The sequence below is a fragment of the Ictalurus punctatus genome, chromosome 1, assembly GCF_001660625.3.
Source record: "Ictalurus punctatus breed USDA103 chromosome 1, Coco_2.0, whole genome shotgun sequence".
Classification (NCBI taxonomy): domain Eukaryota; kingdom Metazoa; phylum Chordata; class Actinopteri; order Siluriformes; family Ictaluridae; genus Ictalurus; species Ictalurus punctatus.
The window spans coordinates 25,902,538-25,916,884 of NC_030416.2; the positions used below are offsets into that span (position 1 = coordinate 25,902,538).

The following is a 14,347-nucleotide window of genomic DNA, read 5'->3' on the forward strand; positions in this document are numbered from 1 at the left end:
TTCGGTTTGGATTGATTTATCAGGGAACATCAGCAAATAATTTTTTACACGTCTCCTCGTGTTAAAAATCTTACATACGGACAACAATAAAATTACCCCAGGATGAGTGAGTTTCTAGCGGGTTGTATATTCTGCAAACCCAGAGGTTTGCACCATGGGGTAATACAATCACGCTCCATTCACAACATGGTGTCCATGTGGTCGAAGAGCCACTGGAGTAAAGAAGAGACCTTGGCTCTTATTTTAGTTTGGGGTGACCCAAAGCTGCAGCACTGATTTGAAAATACAATAAAACAACAATAATCAAAAAGTATAGAAGAAGCATCCATTTTTCATTTTGTTACTTGGGAAGTGTTTAATATGTGGGGGAGGGTTACTAATATAGGTGCTACATTTGCTGAATTTGGCAAATAGCAGCAGTTAAAGTAGCAGCAAGTGGCAACAGGAACCCCCCACCCCCCACATGCAGGGTAAAACCTGCATAGAAAATAACAGACATTTGCATCCAGACAGGTCTAAAATGATCAGACGAACACCGAGTTTGGTTAAAATAAATAAATAAATAAAAAATTAAAAAAAAACAGTAGGTAATGCAGCCTGTCAGAGGAGGCCTGAGAAAAACATCGACATTGCTGTATGGAACTAAAGACACAGGAGCACCCCAGGACCCCCTGTACATTTAAGCCAGTCCAGAAAGGGCTCTTCAGTGCAGAGGTCACGTGTAGCCGCTTGTTAAACACTACACCAGTTATACACCGAGTATGACAAGGTAAATCACCAATGTTAAATTCCCACAGAGATGATCTGCATATACAGGACAAATATTCAGTTAAACCCTGTTGGAGTTGACTCACCAGTTAGTCTGTAAATAGATCACAGATCACATCTACTGAGGCATGCTGCTTTGTTATCATTTCAGTACTACATTATAGTTAGATACTCTTGCAAACTGCATAAACGCCGTCAGACATCCCAACCTGCAAAAACTCATTTCAGGGAGGTGGCTTCACTGGCTACTGCGCCACACCCACTTTAGAGTAGTCTGGGGTGAAGTGTGTTTTGTACTTATTTTTTATTTATTTGGACATTCTACCATGGCGCTGCAGACACTAAACTGAACTGAAGTGATGGATGAACTGGACAAAAAAATTAATAAAAGAGATTTCTGGGATATAATTTGTAGGCATCAGGGAGCCGCTATTTCAATGCAGGAGACTCCTGGAACTTCTGGGAGAGATGGGATGTCTGCTTTCAGCGTATGTAATTGTATTATGCTAGGTTGCAAAATTCCTTTAATCGCATGCATTTTATCATTGTACAGAAACCCTGTTTGGTGTCAAATAATAGTCTTTATAAGAGGTTATGCATATAAACACCGTTTCTTCAAATAGCACTGAAAGGTTCTGTAAATCAATTATAGAAACAACACTGATAACGATGATAGGGAAAAGGGTAGAAATGTTGGAATTTACATACAAATCTGGTATGCAGTCATTTTCCCTTGGTAAGCCATTAATTATGGGATTCCATCAGGCCACTTCCACAGAAGTATAGAAGATTCCTCAGAAATCCATTTGAATCCTTCAATCCTTTTTGCTGTGCCCAGGCATTATCCTTGTTTGAGTGCTCACTGCCACAGTTCTCCTTGCTGGTGCCATAACTGATCAGAATGAAATAATTTATTTGTGGTAAAGTTCCTGAAATTACTATAATTGTATTTCTACATGTGCATTAAAGAAATCCAGTGCCACTGCCTCAAGCAGTTTAGATGAAAGACCCAAAATAATCCCTAAATGCTGCTTTATGTTGTGTGATAAAAGCAGTCTTATAAGTTTATTAAATGTCACACTGTATAAGGTGATGCTAATAAAAACTTTGTCATATTCTGTGACTGTGAAATATCAGATATGAACTGAAAGTCAGATTAAATTATTAAGATTCTCTCACAATAAGCCTATGATGCTAAAAAGTGATGACATTTTGGTTTTAGATGTTCATCATAGCAGAGTTCATGTGAGGTTTTGGTGCAAGATTCCTAACACTGCCAGAACTTCCTTGGTCACAATCAGCACATTCACATGTATACAGATGTTTCTGAAAAAATAGTTGTTTTCTCTGAGTGTTGGCTTCCCATCCACATGAAAACAGCATTTTGGGACACTGAAAACAAAGCAAAGAGAAAACACCTTCCAAGGTATGGACTGCTGACTAGGCTGGTACTTGCATTTAATTTATTTTTTTTACCCAGTGTGGACTTTCCCAACCACCAATTCACATCCAGTCACAAGCTAAATCTGCCCCATCATATAACAATTACCAACCAGGGAGAGTGGGGCAAATAAATTCTTCCTCAGAGACTTGTGAAGCCAACCTCCGCATCTTTTCAAACTGCTGTTCATGCAGAGCCACAGACAGTTCTTCAGAATTTTTTTTTAATTGTTGCGGCCAAAAATGCTTGATTTTGCCGCATCATTTTTCACATTTTGCAATGCAACTTGTTGAGGTTTTGTGGGGTTTTTTTTTTGCTGAACACTAATTGAATTTGGAAAAATGTAATTGCACGAAATTGTTTTACACAGTTGTTTTCGCAGTGATGTTTGTTGGTAAAGGAGACCTTTTAGCTATATTCATGTTCGATGCACATGAATCGAAGAGGGCTTTGGCTGAATGCTACATTGTGATGATGTCACATGATAGCCCAGATCTTGGCCAAAATCTGTAGAAATTCTGTGAATTTTGAAAGATTGCAAGGTCCTCCTAATATTGTGGAATTTGCTTGATTTTGCATTAATTTCTGCAATCGCAAAATCACAAAATTCTGGAGGGACTGCACAGAGCAGCGTAACACATTCAGAGGAACATGCTATCGGTCATATCTGCCTACATGGCCTCACAGACACCCATAACTGGCTAATGTCAAACTGATTGACCAGGGTGAGAGAGTATGGCTCCCTCCCACACAGGCCAATTTTGCTTTCTTGACCCCCAGCAATGGATGGAAGGTATCACTGATATTCAAACTCACAATCTCCAGATGATGGGGCAAACATTTTTCTGTTGCGCCACTTGTGGTGCATCAGAAAAGCTTTTGTCCTATTGTCTGGAGATTGAGAGTTTGAATCCTGTGTCCATGAACCAAGCGAGCAATACTTTCCTGGCATACCCTCCACTGTCAATCACAGTGAAACTAGCCACTCGTGGGCATCTATGAGCTCATGTATGTGGATTAGCACTGCTCCTCATGTGTTTTATGCAGTTGGCTGGCTTCACCTGTCTTAGAGGAAGTACATGATAGGTAGCTGTTGTATGAGAGTGGAGAGGAATCAGGTGAGGAATCTGCAGGGAATTGGCAGATGACTGAACTGGCAGATAACCAAAAAAGGGGAAATGTATGGGTAAAAAACATGTTTTCAAAAATATCTGTATACCTGTAGATGGAGCCTAAGACCACAGAACTGAACTTTCCAGCTTCATCTGCAAGGTGAATACACGCACTAACTGCATTATACTCTTGCAGCATCTGTGCTACATATGTGTTTGAGAGATAAAAATTCCACTTTTACTTACACACACACACAACGGATAATTGAGTGATGCCAATCTGACTACAACTAATATCTTTGGACTGGGGGAGTTAACCAGAGCACCTGTAGGAAACCTAATGTGCATTCTAAGCCTTGTGAGGGAAATTACTAATTTTTACTTTGTAATAATTTTGTTCTGTTCATGTTCATCTGAGGAAAAACACCTAAGGCCATGTCATGTCACTGAGATCAGTACAGAATGTTTATCTGCTTACAGAGACAAAAACATGTTCTTCTGTTCAAGGTTCGTCTGCACATCTTCTAAGACCCTAAAACAAAGCCTGTTTGAACTGCCTCAAACTGCTTCTTATCGGTACACAGAAGTGTGTTATGCTCGGTGTTTCATATATAGTAGTGGTTCAGCACAAGCACTTTAGAGCACTCTCATTATTCTAACCTGCTTTATTCTATCCTGTACTAACCATCTTTCTGTAATAAACCTTTTTTATTACAGAAACTTCAGAGGACAAGTCTGCAAGTGTTGTCTAATTTCCACAACAGCCTCAAGGTACACTGTTTTGGCAAAATGTTTCACAGGTTCGAAAGCACTGAAAAGTTCACCAATGCTTATTGAAGCCTGACTGAATCACACTGTAGCTGTGCTGCATAAAATATCATACTTACTAAACTAATTACTATATTGAATATTTTATTAATCTAAATTCAGAAAAGTAATAAGAATGGGCAGTGAAAAATAATTTCACAGGAAAGTAAACTTCAACATTGAATGCCCTTGTCAATGCTTTCTCCAACAAATAATGTTGTAGTGCAGAACTAATTTCATTAGTGGCTGCCATTTGTGAATGATTAAGGCCTGTTCTCACACAGCGCTTTGCTGGCCACAAAGTTCTCGGAGGTTAATAACCAGTTACAATCAATTATGCAACCAATCTGATACAATCAATGAGTCCCTCCAAACTAACACAGGAGAAAAGTGGTGCTGAGCACAATCAAGCCATATGGATATACCGGTACATGCTACAGGTCAAGGTGAATGCATCAAGAATATTGCAGCTATATATTTAAATATATATAATTATAATAATAATAATAATAATAATAATAATAATAATAATAATAGTTTTGAATGTTGTTAGGACAAGGAAAGGTTCAGGTGTATAATGTCATTCAGGGGAGGCTCACTTTATTTTGCATAATATCCTGTCTTTGGTTGCTTCCATAAATCTTTCAAATGTTTGCCATTCATAAAATCATGTCTATAGCCAACGAGCACCTTTGTTATTTATCACATTCATTAAATAATTTCTTTTCTTAGCATTGCCACCTCACAGGTCCTGAGTTCAATCCTGCTAGATTGCTCCTAGGTATAAATGTCTGTGAATGTGTGTGTAAATGCACTGGTGTCCCACAATTGGTGAAACCCTCCTCCTTGCACCCAGTGTTGCCAGAATTTGCTCTGGATCCAGTGCAACCCTGATCGGGATAAAATGGTTATTGAAAATAAATGAATACATTTCTAACTGTGGTCTGCTGATTGTTTCCCTTTAATTGGCTTACAGTATACAGTAGCTGCATATCTTAGGGTGTATTTCTTGTAAATTAGGTGTATACAAACATAATTAGGGCATGCTCTATGAATATGATGTAAATAATTAACTAGTGGATGGGAGCATGCAGCTGATCGATCATTTGCTTAAATTGCTATTCGTTTTAGGATTGCAAAAGCATCATTATTGTCTATATTTTTATTTATTATTATATATATATTTTTTAAATATGACAAACTCTTGCCTGCTGATGCCATATGGTCTTGGAATTTCTACACCAAATCAGACACCACAGTAAAGTTGGGGTGGAACATTCACTAATAGGTCCTGAGTGTTGCACCGATATCATCAACCGTAAAATATATCATGGACATTCTTAAGAACAAAACATGAATAAAAGAACACACGATATTGGTCACAATGACTATGTTTACATGCACATCTCTATTCTGATATTAATTGGAATTTTGCAATATTCTAATTAGTATCGAGTCATGTAAAGACTGCAATCCGATTGCCCGATTCAGATTAAGACAATATTCCGATTTCGCAAATTCTGATTCTCACCCCTGGAATATGCATGTTTTAAATTTGTTGCATGTAAATACCTTATTCAGAAAATCCACTGAAAGGTGATGTATGCGCATGCTCAGTCCACAAGGAATTGTGGGTGGTAACAGATGCTTAGCTGTAGGCTAGGTATTTAGGAATGGCACCTCAGGCATACTTACAATAACCATGCATACAAGAATATTCCAATACCCATCCTGTATGCATATAAACATTACATTTGAAATATGGCTGCAAAGGGAATATGGACCTTAAACTGAATTTGAGGTGCATGTAAACAGTTTATTTAGAGTAACATGTTGAGAATGGTTTGGTTATTATCTCCATCATTGTTCTGATCATTATTATATGCTTGCTATTTGAACTAATGATGTCCTGTAAGTTTCAAAATTGTACTTATAGCAAAAATTATCCAAGCATAGTATACTGAAAGAAGATTTGATCATCTAGAATTATGTCTAGAATGTGTAGGTGTGACTGGCCCTCACCTTACATATATTTGGTTTAGCTTGACTAAGCTTGCTTTGTGATCAGATGGGGGCAATGAAGGAAATACTTGCCTTTAATTACTAGCTTAATTACTTTCTGCTGACTTGACCATGTGCTGAAGTGTTATGTTAATTTATATCTCTCGATGTTAAAAATGCTGAATGTCATTTCTCAGTACTTAGTGTTTTGGTATGGTCTTACAACACTGTATGATCTCAGAACATGCCAAGGTTAGAGATGACCTACTAGCAGGCTAGGCCTGCTTCTCCATTATCTCTCCCCCCTCCCTTCAACTCCTTCTCTGTACAGATGCTGGCATCTCCATCTTAGAGTAAGTTGTTGAAGACTTTTTAAAATTATGCTTCTACTGGTGAAAAGCTGTGAAAATTCTTGAATCGCACAATAACCACCAGAGTCTGAAGATCAACACTAGTCTCCTGTGTACTGACTTGTCTTACAAAACTTTCCTGAATCAGACACAGTTCCATGTACCATTAGCTAAAGGCTGCACAATTAATCGAATATTGATCGCGATTATGATTTTGACTGCCCACGATTAAATGAACATGATCGACTGCGATATTAACGTTTAAATTTCGTCCTCCGCTAAAACTCCACTGCAGATCAAATCAAGCACTTCCTATACTTACAGCCTATCACCATAGAGTGGCGCATGGATGACGTTATTTTGTAGTGCCAAAACCCTGAAATGGGGTTAGCATTTAAGCGCTGGAGCTGCCAGCTTCGGTTCGAGCTCCAGCACTTTGCACGAGGAGAAATCACGATAATGCTAAATGGCACTACAGAGGTTGTTGGGGACATTAAACATCACGCCGAACAGGTAAAAACTTTGCAGATAAACTCAGGGCTCTACAGTGCGCCCATTTCACTCGCATTTGTGACTGAAAAGTATTTTGTGCGACTGTGAATAAATATTTACTCGCACTGGTGCAAGTGACCTGTTCTGAGTTGTATAATACAATCGGAATAAAAACTACAACTCCAAAATGCATCTACACCGAGCAACAGTTACTTTCACACTGCTTTTCACCTCCTCAGTCAACCGAACAAGTGTGTAAATACTGCAGAGAAGCCATTATGACGACAAGTAACTCTGTACATCATCTGCTTCAACTTCCCAATCTCACAACCGCCATCTTTTATTGATCCTGCAAAATGACCCGAACTTTCACCTGCTCGTGTAGACACAGCATCTTCATGCAGAGTAAATTAACAATAATGCTAACGCTACAAGGTGGGTTTAATTAAAACTTCTTCATTAAAAAATTCCTCACCAATCATAATAAACAGTAGCAACTGTTCAGGCTGTAAACATACAGTACACTGCCGCTCTCCTTCACTAACTCTAATTCACTTCATTTAAACTCACAGTTGCCAGATATCACTAGAAAAGTCAACTCCTGCTTCTATGTTTTGATTTAATCGCCCCAAAATATTATCAGCAGACATGGACACTGTACTGGGGAACCCATCTAAAACTGATAAACAAACAAAAATAACACTACTAAAATGTAAAAACAGAAAATGTACTTAGCTATAAATAAATCATTTAATATTAAAAATAGATATAATAACTTCATTAAATATAAATTAAACGAGAAATTAAATAATGTTTAATTACTATGGGTTGCATTTAATATCAATTTGACATTAAGCTTTGTTAGCTATTTCCTTAGAAAGCTACTAGCCTTTTTCCTAGTATGGATCATGTTTGTGTTCGTCTACTTCTAATTAGGACTCTCTCTATTGTTTTTAAGATATTTAAAAATAAATATATGATGCTTGTTTATTTATCAATTAACCAACAGTATTTCTCACTGCTATTATTTTAACTCAATTAGCAGTGACCATTACCAGAGATCTTACATTTAACTGTTTATGACAGACCTCCCGATTAAAGTTTAAACAAAAAAAGATTGGTATCTGGATCAGTATCAGCTGTAAAAATCCTGATCGGAACATCCCTAATGAACACCATTAAACTAAAGCTGCTTGCATCTGATGGGTAAATGAACTCACCCAATCACATCCCATATGAGATTATTCAGATATATACACAGAGCAGTTTGAGAACTGACTCCAGCCCAGAACCATGACAGTGGAAAATATCTAATAGTGTCGCTTTAAATATATTTAAGAGGAGCAGACTTCAAATACTGAACATTGAGGTTTATTTTATTTGTTTACAAGGTGGAACAGGTTAACGGTTGTTTTTTGCATACAGTCTGTAAAATTAACTGAACATATTAAATTTAGTTTATCAGAAGGTAAATGAATTTGTCATGACTCACACTATGTTCCTAAATTCTGTCATAATTGACAAGCTCAAGTTTTCTCATGCCTACTTGTTATATTGTGGCATGAGAAAACTTAATAAATGTGAAAGTGCAATAAAAATATGTTGTCACTAAAATCAATTAATAATCGTAATAAATAATGGAGATCTCAATATTGATCAAAATAATCAGGATTATCATTTTGGCCATAATCGTGCAACCCCACAATTAGCTTAAATTTGTGCTCATTTCTATATAATTTTGAAGAATAAGGGTCACTGTGAGGTTTTGAGTCCATTACTCTGAACTATCACTTCCTATTATCTTGTGGGTATTCTGGATTCTGTTTTTTGTTTGTTTGTTTGTTTTTTAAATCATATATAGTTTGGAGTTTTGTAATGACCCTAAACATAAAGTGTCTTAGTAAGGTATGAAAACATAAAAACATTAAGCATAAAAACACCTTGGTATACATTCATAACAAGGGGCCCCATGAGCAGCACATGCTTAAGAATGGAGGCCACTGATGAATATTAAAATTCAACTTCAGTCACATTAGTAATCCCTACTTCTGACTATTCATCATAATCCACACCTAATTTGGCATGATTCCATTCGGTTTAAATTTGCATGGTCAGTCATACATCTGTATTGGATCCCTGGTGGACTAGTGGATAGTATGCAATTCCCGGTCAGGGAACCCAGCCACCAGGGGTGCATTCTCATTGCTGGTCCCAAGCTCGGGAAATGGTAAGGTTTGCATGAATAAGGGCATCCGGCGTAAAACTTGAATCAATATATATGGACGAATGATCCACTGTGATGACCCCGGATGGGAGCAGCCGAAAGAGAGAAAGAAAACAGTCATGCATTTGTATTATAACTGACATGACTATTAATTAAATTAAGTTTTACTGTTGTCCAGACAAAAAAAAAAAAAAAAAAAAAAAATACACCATTGTTTTTCAATGACATAAGTCCAGCTGAGTATCTCAGAGGGAACTAATTTTACAAGGAACTGATTTGTACGTGTGTGGCTTTAATGTGGCTTCAATGTGACATGATTACTAAATAAGCTGATTACAAACAAGCTTCTTGACACTTATCAGATGATGACACACCAAAGTAAGCCATCTTATACATGCTATTACACTAGCACTGAGTGCACCATGTTCATCCATCCCAAATAATATGTATTTTTTGTCCTCCCTGATTGTGAATTCACATGAATTGATCAAGTCATTTATTTCTCTCAAATTTACTAATTGAATATGTATATACTATAAATTAACTGAACATTTTCCATCCGTCCATCCATCCATCTTCTATACCTTCCTTATATATCCTTTCTTCAGGGTCACAGGGAAACGTGGAGCCTATCCCAGGGAGCATCGGGCACAAGTAGGGATACACCCTGGACAGGGTACTGAACACGTTTAATTATTTTAATTATTATTTTAATTATTTTTATTTAAGATTTATTAAACTAGGCAATCTGATCAAAATGCAATAGCACACAATTTTCTTGGCAAAATATGTAGTATTAATTATTACTCTGCAATTACTTTGTTAAGTGTTTCAGTAAATATGTCAATCCAAACTGTGAACTAAAGAGAAGATTATTTGATCAAAAATAATATTGAACTTTCACAGAAAGCAAAACAGGTAAGAGGTATAAATAACAGGCAGCGGCTACTCTCTTAGGTAATTGATTACATTGGCTTACGGCCAATTGTCTTGCTTGGGCCTTTGCCTAACAATCATTCTCTGATTTTCACTCAGCAGCATAACCAGTAACACAGAGATGAATCAGCACTGTCTAGTCATGAGGGCTCTTTGCCAGCAGGGTCTTAGTGAAGCAGCACATCCTGCCAAAAGCAGTGTCACACACTTGTATCAGACCTCATCCTCTATCTGGTTGGGCCCAAATTAGTTTAATTTTTTCTAAAGTCCTGACCACCCATTAATCCTACACTTCCAAACAGCCAGGCTTGTTATCAGGAGGTCCAACTGACCCCACAAATTGAATCCAGGTCTCGCTTTTCTCTGTAGTCAGCTCTACAATACTGTCCAATTATACACCAGTTCAAGCAACTAATTGCAATTAAGTAAAGATTCTTAATGATGTACTGGTTTCAGGCATGTGGCCACTATATCACCTTCTTGTTGAAACATCATAAAAGGAAAGGGTTATCAAGAAAATGATCTTGAACAATGGACAGATGGATCTTCAATTTTATCTTATGTTGTGAGTGTAGCATTGGTGTTGCCAGCGTATTTATTGAAGTAGAAACACATTTATTGAGGTAGAAGAAAGATGTCTGATTGCTTTTGGCAGCAATAGTCTACCCTTTTCTGTAATGTCTTTATACTTTCTCTAGACATAGTAGAAGCATTTAGACATTTGACAGCATCATGACACAAATTCACTCAAACTTCCAAATGCAAATATTTTCTATGTGCCATTAAAAAATGCAATCTTGAAAATCTCTTGAAAATGTGTGCCCATTAGAATCTGCCACCAGGATTAGAACATACAATTAACATAATATGCTAAATATGAGGAGGAGGACTACAAGTGTAGGTTATCAGCATGATATTTATTTGGACAAACCAAAATTTAGGTTGGACACAGGACTAAATCCAATACCAAAACAATAGCACATGGTGCTTAAATGGCACAAAAAGGGAATCTATGAGAACACCAAACATACAACAGAAACCGAGCAAACCACTGCTGATCTTCACAAATCAAAAATGTATATAACCAATAACCACAACAATCATCAATCAACAAAGACGTACAATAATTTGAAAGATTTTGTACATTATGCAACCACTGGCATAGGTAAAGGCCTGCCAAGACACGGATCTTGTTCCTGTGCCTAGTGAGATAGATGATCAGGCTGGCAAAGACAAATCCTGGAGTCATTCTGTTCCATCATTCATGCCAACAACCTAGAAAGCTTTCCATAACAAAGCAACTTTTATAGAACAGTGCAAACTGAGAGCAGGTGCTGTGTTCAGATAAGACCAAGGTAGAACTGCTCATAAGTATGTTTGGTATAAAGAGACTGCTACATATCTCAAAAAGAAAGCCATACCTACTTTAAGAACGTGAACTGGCGACGCCCTGAGACTGCTTTAGCTAAATCTCAATAGCTACCAATTAACCAGCAAGACTAATGAGGCGTTATAGCTCATTGTATTATTGTTCATTCATACTGATGCTGGAAATATAAATGTCTTTAATAAACATATCACTGACTTTAATACATATATTGAGATGTGCCAATAATTCCAGGTAACTCTATGGAGAATTATAGTAATTACAGAGCACAGTTTAACATTGGGCATTTCAATAGAAAAAGCTGATGATCATTATTGGCACATGCAGTCCATACATTAATGACAAAATCAACAAATGCACATACCTGTATTAAAAATGAGCATGAGATGTAATAGTTATGCATGTTACATGTGTGGCTGTCTTCACATGGTCAGATTATGACATTTTCTAATATATATATATATATTTCTGAAAAGTACAGGCAGTAAAAACAGTATTACTATGAATTCAGACTTTAATATACAGAAAAAAACTCACTACTAGCACCACATAAATATTTAAATATAAGTGATTTGTAAATGTACTTTGACTTGCATTTAAAAAGTTGTGACAGGGCAATTTAGGACTAAGCGATGTGACAAGTTAAATATACGGTGGCCGTGAAGTGCAAAAACATTAACAAATCTAAAAACAAATTGGAATTTGGCCAATAGTTGCTAAAAGCTTTTTATAATCGACCAATTGCTGTGCAAGAAGGTGGGAATTACAAAAAGGGCTTAAAGAAATGCAAACATGATGCAGTATTAGACCATAAGCCCATCGTAATGAAACCAAGGCCAAATCCCGACATTTTCTCAAATTTAGACGCTTTTTAAGGTCCAAAAAAAGAGAGTCCATGTCCCAGAAAAAGAGGACGTATGGTCACCCTAACAAAAGCATTTCAGAGAACAATTTCTGTTCATTTCTACCAAATTAACTTTGCACAAAATTTATTTGCACATGGCCCAGGGGGTTGCTCATGTGAGCCACGACTGGCAAGAGAGAACCAGAAATATAATCAAGCAGCCGTCTATATTGGGTCATGTCAAAAGATTAATTTCTTTGGTTTTAAATTTTGAAAAAAATTATAATCCTGATAGCATTCCCATTTTCTTAACAAAATATACCTGTAATCTGATTACTTTGTTTTTTGTAGTAAACTGTTTTTTAGTGTCCTGATTACATAACGTCATTACATTTATTCCGTTACTCCCCAAGCCTGAGTGTGGGTAAGCACTCTTCTTTGTTTCAGGATAATTTGCAGTCATTTTGAGAGTTAGGAGAGTCAGCAAAGTTGACCAAAGCCAGACATTCACTGTGTGAGAAAAGTACACTTAGCTAGCAAGATTTTAGACATCTTTATGCAGACTGACTACATTTACTGCTTATCTGATATTGCTTTTGTAGGCAGAATGTAAAGGCAAGATTAAAAGTAGCCTAAATAAAAAGATTCTTTTGGAAAATGTATGTTTTCTTAGAGTAGAGATTCAAAAACATTTTGATTATTTGGACAGATTTTTCAGCATTTTGGTTGTTTTAAAGATTTCAAGGTTATAGCATCTGATGGGTTGTCTCAGACCGCCACACATATGAATTGAGAATTACTATATTAGCAGAAGTAGTTTTCTTTATCACTGTTGGTATAGATTTCTATATTGATAAAATTACTGATAGTGTTAATCTGGCCAAACAATATCTTATCAAGCACAAACAAATATATACACAACAGACTCATTGTCCTTTCAGTGCTTAACTAATAGACAAATCACAGCACACATATGATTCTGTGGGATTTGCCTTGCCAACTGAAGGAGATATAAATAAACCAGCTCGTGATGCTAAGCACCAAGACCTTGTTTACAGACTGCAGCAAGGCCCACTCCCTGAGGACACACACTATTAAACAAAGATATTTACACAGTCCTGTAAACATGGTACTGCAGTCACATGAGGCCTGCTCTAGTACACACTCACACATACAGACACAGACACACTGTATAGAACAGTATACTCCATGTCCTACTCCCTTCCACTCATTGTAACCTTCATCATTTTCTACCCCTCCTCCATGCTATAATCTCATTCAACGACAAAGAAAGAGCAGAGAGGAAAAAAGCTTTCTCAAACATTACCTCTATTTTTTTTTTCCTTCAAAGAGCACTTAGCCTTAGCATTCACATCAGACGAAGAAACAGCAATCAGAAGCAGCCCAGACTCACAGCATCACATGACTCTATACCACCTGCTCCCCTTTATTAGACATGTGGTATGGTTTATACCAGAGGATTCTGGGATTTGTAGTTTGCTGCAGAAAAGGGTAGACAAACTGTAACAGGCCATATTTCACAAGACATATTTAGCCCAGAGTATTTCTCATGGAATAATCATAAAAGGAGTGCAGGATCTGTGGATTTATAACATTAAAAGAAATAGGTTCATACAGTTTTGAAACAATTTTGGAAGCACTCTCTTTGACTGAGTTTCCGGTAGTGTATTGGCCAGATTCTGCTGATCATTATTAATTCTGAAGGTCATTCCTAATTAAGCTGTCAGTTTGTAATTTTTATAGTCAGTCATGATTTTGCTGGTCAGTCATGATATTTCTGGCTGTTTCTGATTTTGCTGCCCATTCCTAATCTTGCAGGTCATTAATGATTTTCCTGGTAATTACTGAATTTCTTGCTAAGTTCTATTTTTACTATTCATTCCTAATTTTGCTGGTCATTCTTGATTTTGCAGTTCATTTCTCATCTTGCTGGTTATTCCTAATTTTGCTGTTCATTCCTAATT

General features: G+C 36.8%; 1 protein-coding gene across 1 annotated transcript in view; it reads right to left on the reverse strand.

Moving 5' to 3' along the window:
- The window catches only part of tsnare1 (T-SNARE Domain Containing 1), a 149,673-nt gene extending 135,884 nt beyond the window's left edge, over positions 1-13,789 (reverse strand). The window contains exon 1 of the mRNA XM_017478041.2: positions 13,690-13,789. The gene's annotated coding sequence lies outside the window, so the exon portion shown is untranslated. The remainder of the gene's footprint in view (positions 1-13,689) is intronic.
- Positions 13,790-14,347: the final 558 nt, after the last annotated feature.